This window comes from Fulmarus glacialis, unplaced genomic scaffold (assembly GCF_000690835.1).
Source record: "Fulmarus glacialis isolate BGI_N327 unplaced genomic scaffold, ASM69083v1 scaffold38930, whole genome shotgun sequence".
NCBI lineage: Eukaryota > Metazoa > Chordata > Aves > Procellariiformes > Procellariidae > Fulmarus > Fulmarus glacialis.
The window spans coordinates 24,939-32,861 of NW_009187786.1; positions in this window are offsets into that span (position 1 = coordinate 24,939).

Genomic DNA, 7,923 nt, shown 5'->3' on the forward strand with positions numbered 1-7,923 from the left:
TGAAGAAAAATAGTTTGCAGCAAGAAAGGGAAACTTCAATTTTTACTTCAAGGGAAACTTTGATTAGAGAAGTGTATAGTCATTAAAAACTACAAACACAATCCAGGATTAAAGTTGCCTAAGATCAAAAGTAAGATCAGTCTTGATTTAAACAACAACAACAACAAAAGAATCAGCCCGTGTTGACTTAAAAATTTTCATCCATCTCAGTATCCAGGTAATACAAAGCAGGATATACAAAAGAAAACTAATGATTTCACCCTAGCTTCCTTCTTTGTTGTTTTCTTTACCTAAAATTTGGCCCTTAGAGACATTTCTCTCAAAAAAACCCCCACCCAAACCCGACATAACCATAATCATTCATTACTCCATTGATTAAAAAACACGAAAACCCCACCAACCCTCCTCCCACATCTTATGCAGTGTTTTGAACTCTAGATACATGTTAGTTGAAATACTAAAAAACTGCATAAATTAGGAAGAAAGAAAAATAGATCCTGTTCTCAATCAGCACCCCAGGGAAAAGAGTTAAAGCCTTGCATAATTTTAAGTCATGCAATAAAGCATTGCCAGAATAAAGTATATACTGCATTCTACCTTCAGATAAGAAGGTTTGGGTTCCTTTTAAGCAGTGCTGGTAAGCTTGCTCTTTCTTTTAGTCTCTTCTACTTCATCTAGATAATGCATTTTTGCTGGTATGACAGCAAGAGTCTTCCCCCTCCAAGATAAAACATAACACTTCAGAGCTAAGAATCTGAATATATGGTTACTACACAGAAATGTTTATAGTAAGAACCCATGTAGCAAATCAAGTGTCAACTGACAATAACAGTAAGACAACTATGCTTTATAAAGCATCATGGCAGCCCACATTAATTAAGTTTATGGTTATAGTCATTTCATATTTATAGCACGGAACAGAAATAGATACTGTAAAAAAATTTAACTTATGTCATAGTATAGTCATATATATAGTATAGTCAATTGTTCTTGGGGTACCCAGCCCCCTGAGCCGGCAAACAGGGACGGGGAGCTTTTCTCCTGGAAATTTTTATTCAGATACGTATGGTACTATTTTCTACAATGACAGTATAATTCACAGTACTTGAAAACAAATTAGATATGTATTAGAATTAAGGGTTTGCACAGCTAACACATCTATTACTAAGTATTTTAATTCTAAAAGTTATTTATCCAAGCTGTAATGAGAGGAGATTAAGTCTGGAATCCCAAGATACACAAAATAAAACCAAGTTTTTCATTTTTTTTTTTTCGTTTAGGATTCTTAAAATTGCATTATTTAAAAGTAATTTTCATTTTTACAGATGAGAAGAAAAACAAAGACTATATTAGATGATTTCTGGACATGCATGTGAGTCTGAACAAAACTTTTAGATGAAACAAAAGATTTAAAAATCTGTCTGCTGAATTCCAATGTAGACACTAAAACAAGAACTAAGAATATGCCATGACTTATAGTGAATACCAGTGAGTTATATTCAACACTGGTTTAGATAAATTTGCTACTCTGCCGCCCGGATGACTTGATCTGTTCATGCCAACCTGTACACTGTATCTTTATTTTTTCCGTTTCTAACAGTTAATGTGTAGACAATTGTTTTACCTGTATTCTGTAGTTCAACAGCTTTGGATTTTCAGATAAGGTAGGCTGAAAACTGACTCTTCCTCTCAAAATTCAAATGAAATTAGTACTCTAATTGAAATTTTAAATAAGAGCTTGCTTTTCAGAGCTGAAATGACGCGCTGAACAGTATGAATCACAGATGCTTTTAATTGTAAGGAGCTCCGAGTACTGAGGTACCGCCAACATTTTAAATGACTGGCTTCCTCAAAGCTTTTCCATCTTTGTCAGCAACGCACAACACATCCCTGAATGAAGAACATGTTTATGCCTACCCTCTACCCCCTCTCCAAAACATTATCCACGTAACGTTTTCTTCCACGCAAATCCAGTCACCAACTCAGAAATTCTCAAGTCACCACCCGAGCAAGACGCTCTGGACCTGTCCCTCTGGCCTTCACAAATGGTCAGTGGTAGCAGGCAGGCTGCCTTGCAGATTCTGCTGCAACTCTTAGCAGGCAAGTAAGTGCCTTGCACTTTGCAGTCCCTGTTTTACGAGGCTGTGCAACCAGACAGTAGCAGACAGAGGACAGAATTCCCACTTAGCACTGTAACAGTACAGGGGCAGAAGAAGGGAGGAAGGGAATTCCTCATGCAGGCACCTGTCACAGCGGTATTTTTCTCTTGCAGTGCATTCAAGAGAGCCAGTCGCCGAGCTGTGAGAGAATGTCTTGCCCCCTTCACACTAGCAAAGCTTATTCCAATCAACAGTTGTCACAACACTACACTCAAAGTACAGCTTAATAGTTTTTGTTTCCAAAATCAAATTGGAATCATAACCTAAGAATCATAACTCTTACCAGAACACCACTCTGTTATAATCAGTTCATCCTCTGTAACAAGTTTCATTCTACTTACATACCTCTCCTTGCTGAAGAGCTGGCTTTAACTGTACCTAAAATATCTGGACACTAAAAGGAACAAAATCCCAGACATTTAAGTGAGGTCATCTGAACAATGCTCAAAAAAAAAAAAAAAAATCATTCACTAAATTCTTCCATAGCACCAAAAAGCAGAAAGTCTCTCTCCTGAACAGATTCTGCATGAACACCTAATTTTCAATTAGGGAAGGGAAACTGTTCTGCTTAAAACTAGCAAATAGTACAGAGAATCTCTTTAAATGCTTTAGATACAGTAAAGATTTAGTTAAAAGTCAGTACTCATTTGAGAGAAGAGTTAACACAACAGAAACAGTATTTTGCCACAGAGCATGTAAGACCTGCAAATATTTACACTTCATACAATCTCTAACATTATTCTGTTTGAGTAAATTCCACAAAACTCGTTTCCTCAAAAAAACACACACACACCCCCCCAAAAAAACCAAAAAACCAAACCCTGCACAAAAATCTTCATCTTTCAAACTAAAAACTACTCCTTGAAGACACTAATGTTCCCCAAATGCAAAAGTTAGGTAGCTGATCACTAGAGAAAAACATACCAATACCAAGTGCATCAACTGTTTTACTCTGATCATTTTTATTAGGATAGCACTTTAAAAAAAACCAACAAACCAAACAAACAAAAACCAGCACCAGCTTTCAGAACCAAGCTGAAGAACAAACAGCATCGGAGGAAAGCCCTGTTGACTGAAGGCTGAAATCCTCAATTCACAGGTTGGGTAAAGCAGAATGATGACTCACTCTCAACACAATTCCAGCTGTGAATGCAAATACGCGTTGCAGTCTGTGAGTAGGTTTCCTAAATTGCTGTAAGTATTGACCACTCACATACAAAACCAAAAACCCGTCCACGTGACCAAAAAAAAAACCCCACACCAATCAACCACAAATACTTTCATTTGATGCAGTAACTTTTTTGGTAAGTTCAAAGATGCCAATGGCTGAAAGACCACAAAGAGCTAGTATTAAGCTGACCTACAACCCTCTGTGCTGTTTTCTTGCCTGGAAGCAGGACCTGGAGCATGCAACTGCCATAAACTGTGGCAAGACCAGGGCTTTGTATGTGAAGAAACCAACAGAGGAGCAGTCAGAAACAGCACCTCTCAGCAAACTAATCTATTCTACAAGCCAAACTCCCTTCTGTGCCTGAAGTTACATATAAAGCTCTTTGGGACAAGTATGACATATGGAAGTTACTGCCCTTCTAGCAGCTTGCAAACAAACCCCACCTTCTCCCTCCTCTACATGAGTAAGCGCTCTGGATCACATCTGTCAACCTGAAGGATTATTACAAGTCATTAATGTTCTGCTGTTAACAGTAACTAAATTGACAGCATTTAAAAATCACAGCAAGGCAATCGGCAATCCCTTGTCAGCATTTAAGTAGAGCTTTGAAAAATTACGGCATTTTTACCCACTGACAGCAAACTGCCACTCCACCTAAAAACACAGGCAGCTCTTAACAAAAAAACCCAAAACAAACCACCACCCTCCCCCCTAAAAAATAACTAAAAAAACACAACCACCACCAAAAAAAGCCCAGAACACCCAAAACAAAACACAGACATCCCCCCAGACAACACAGTCACAAGTTGAGGAAGTTGAAGATGACTACAATGGTAGAGAAGGCCTTTAGCAGCAACAGTTTTGACACACTAAAATGAATTCCTAGAAAAATTTAAGTGTAACTCAAAAAAAGACAGATCTACAAGTTTCAGTACAAGAAAATGCAGCTAAGTGGATGTGTACATAACTGAGTTTTATTCCCAGAAAAGTCAGAGCTATGAGTCAGCCACAAGAAGATGTTTGCAAAGCAAAATGACTGCTTTGTTTCCTTCTTCGCCACACACTAATTTTCTCTCCCTCCTCCCCTTCCCCTACATGCAGCAGTTCAAGACCTTTTTTCCTCAAGGTCATCCAAAAAATGTTGAAGATTTTTAGCTTAGTCAAGAGGCAAGTCATTCATTTGCATTTTATGTTAGAACAGTTTATGTTTTGTTGTTGTCTAAAGCATTCCCTGCCAGGGGAAAAAAGATGATCCATTACCACCCAGTAATAAGCAATCCTCATAAGCTCTGGAGCTCAGACTTTCACTTTGGAGGCTGGAAGAAGTGATGACCACCTCCCTTCTCATGTTCAACCAGGCAGGTTTTTCCAAGGCTAAATTGACAGGACAGCAACACTGGCATTATCCATCTCAAAAAAACCCCTCCACATATATATAAAGCATTTTTCAGTGATTAGCTTGTCCTCTGCTTCCATCTCTTGAACTTCTGGCTCAGATTCTGATAACCAGATCTCCTTCTAGGAAGTGCATGTATAGTAGTACTGCTTAGATTTTTGTGGAGTATATCTTGTTCCTGCATCTGCCCAAGTGTTCATCACAGTGTTTGACCTCAACGCTTCTGGAGAACTTTGCTGGTAGGAAAGATCACAGTGACCTCTGTGTCAATAGGCCATCAGGCTTCACAGTCATCCTTCTCAAAACGCTGTGCCCTCCCACCTGTGCTGGAAAACAGGAGCAAGACAGAGGTGAGGGGAAGAATGCTAGAGTTCATACTATTGGAAAGTTGTCTTTCCCCTCACACTCTTCTTACAGTTTACCCTCATGTCCTCCTACTGTGTTCCTATGATTTTCTTTTCCCACTTAGAAGGTCTACTCAATCCTTTAGTCTCTGGGGCTTTGACCCCCTCCATAAGGCTTTATGCAGTAGACTCCAAAATACAGACTCCAGAAATAGAAGATTCTCAGAGTTCAGAGATGCTTTCAGATGCACAACCACAGTCTGACTACTACACCCAAAGCTTGTGGTATAAATCTCCAGAGGAAATTCATTTTACAGTGGCAAGGTAGCTAAGTTGAATGGAAAAAAAAATCCTAAACTGTTGCTATCCATTGTCACTCTCTTCTCTGCTCTTGAGTGTAGAGGGAGAAATGAAAATACTGCTAGGACATAAAGAAGCAAATGTCAACCATGTCAGTATCTTCCTTGCCTCTTCTTACACCTTTGCTTTTCCTCTGTTTCATGTCAACCTCTTCTTACACCTTTGCTTTTCCTCTGTAAAAATAAATGCTGAAAAAGCAGCAGATACTGAGAATTCTCAAGAATTATCTTCAAAACAATATACATTTAGAAAACTGGAGACAATATATTTCTTAGAGGAAGTTCTATATTAAGCTCATCAAATAGTCCAAGTAAGAAGCCCTTGCGTACAACGTTAGTCTTTCAGTCTTTCTAACATTCCTAAATGAAAGTTAAAGAAAGGAATTCCATAAAACCTTTCCTTCAATGAACTGGTTTGTTTCTGGTCGTTCATGCTTGTTCACCACAAAGAAGATTGCATAGGAAAGCCGATAGTTACATGATAATGGTATAGCACAACACCAAGGAACACGACTGAAATATTCACAGTATACCACTTCAAGAAGCTATCCAAACCCTCGTAGGCTCATTTAGAAGATTGTTCCAAAAATCACTTAAGTATTCCGGAAGCATTTTTATGCCTTCAAAGTGGCGTTTGCACAATCACCTTAATGACTTCCCCAAAGACCGGATATCATGTATTACCACCAGTCACGTAACAGAATCTGAGAGGAATGTCAACGTACAGCAGAAGCAAGCAAACCCCAAGCAAAACACTCAGCAAAGCTAGAAATAAAAATCAAGAAGCCTTGAGTACCAAGTCCATCTTTAGCTTTTTAAGTCATCATGGCTCTCAAGCCCTGCAGCTGTTTTCTCTAGATTTCTCCCCCCATTAGTTATACAGTAAAAAAGGATGATAAGATAGAATGAGCAATTTTTATTCACCTCCACAAAGAACTAAGCAGTAAGTCACCTGGCGGAAAGCACCTGGGATGAAAGACAGCCAACTAGACCTAGTGAAGCCTACCTTCACGAAGAGCAGTTTGACAAATAGAATGATAGGACAGAAGTTGGACAAAATAAGTATAAAGAAATGCAGATGTGTGAACAACATTCCCTTACAGTTCACACTGTAGGAAGAATAGGAATGTCATTCACACATTTGCATTCCCTTGAACCCACACTTTTTTTTTTTTAAAATCTAAAATTCTGAAAAATTGTAAAGGCCAAATTAACCTTCACGGCCATAGACCACTGCTGAATCCAAAGTTTCCACATTGGGGAAGACTGGACACAACTATGTAATAATTCCGCAATTTCTAGTACAATCACATTAAAAGGAGTAAAAAAAGACATGCTCATATTTATGCATTTCCCTCATATAATCAATATGTAAAAGATGAAGCAAGCTGTACCCTTTCCTTTTACTAGTTAACCCCACCCCCCCAAAAAACCCCAACAACCCAGCTTTCTTCATAATCCTCCATTAGACAGATTCATAGATACACACACAAATATGTATATATGTGTGCCTGTAAAGAGAAATTCAGAAGCATTTGTCCTTCTTCCGGATCTAACACAAGCTTTCTTAACAAGCAAGAGAAAGACCATACCAGATCCAAAACAGCTAATAAGATTACCAAAGCACTCAAAATTCAATACTTTCAGGTTTTTCAACATTTAAGACCTCTTAAGTCCCTTAAGTGAGTTTAAAGTACAGCTAATTAAAATGTTCTGCTTCAAACGAAAGCAAGGAACTCTATACATTCTGCTCTACCTACATATATCATACATACAGCAAATTATCTGGATTTGCATACTAAGTGGTCAAAAAAGAGTTACCAACATGCTCCCAGTTATGCAAGAATACACAGTATTTGTTAAGTACTACAGTTACTGCTGGAGAACAATTCAACAAAAGGAATTTTGTTGGCAACACACATAGGCTTCTAGCTCTTGAAATTTATGTTTAAAAAAAAAAACAACAAAGAAAAAGAGAGGCAAAAAAAGTCAGTAGCACACTAATAGCAGATGAGCTAGTGTTCTGTGCACTTCTACGTGGACTGTGCCTCCTAAGAGGGATTTCAGCACTCCGTTATACAATAAGGTACCTCAAAGAATCAAACTGCTTAATAATACTAAAAAGATATAGACCTACAAAAATTTGCACAACACGTTCACAGTAACATATGCAAATGGCTTCTTCCAGCAATACCACTTCCAGCTAAGAGATATATTAGGTCTACGGCTATCAAACTATTGCTAAAAGGCTTACACGTACTATGACTACTATACCTTGTGTTTGCAGATATAAACGCAGCGCTATAAAACCGTTTCTGTGTGCCTCCCCTACTCTACCGCGGGTATTTACAGCCGCGCAGCACCCCCGGCCAGCCTCCCCCGACACATCTCAGCTGCTGAACAAAGACATCAGAAGGGCTGGGAGCTCCTTAAGCAAGTTAGCCCGCCCGTACGGAAACTTTCCGATTTACCCGGCTCGGATCCGCCTCGCACC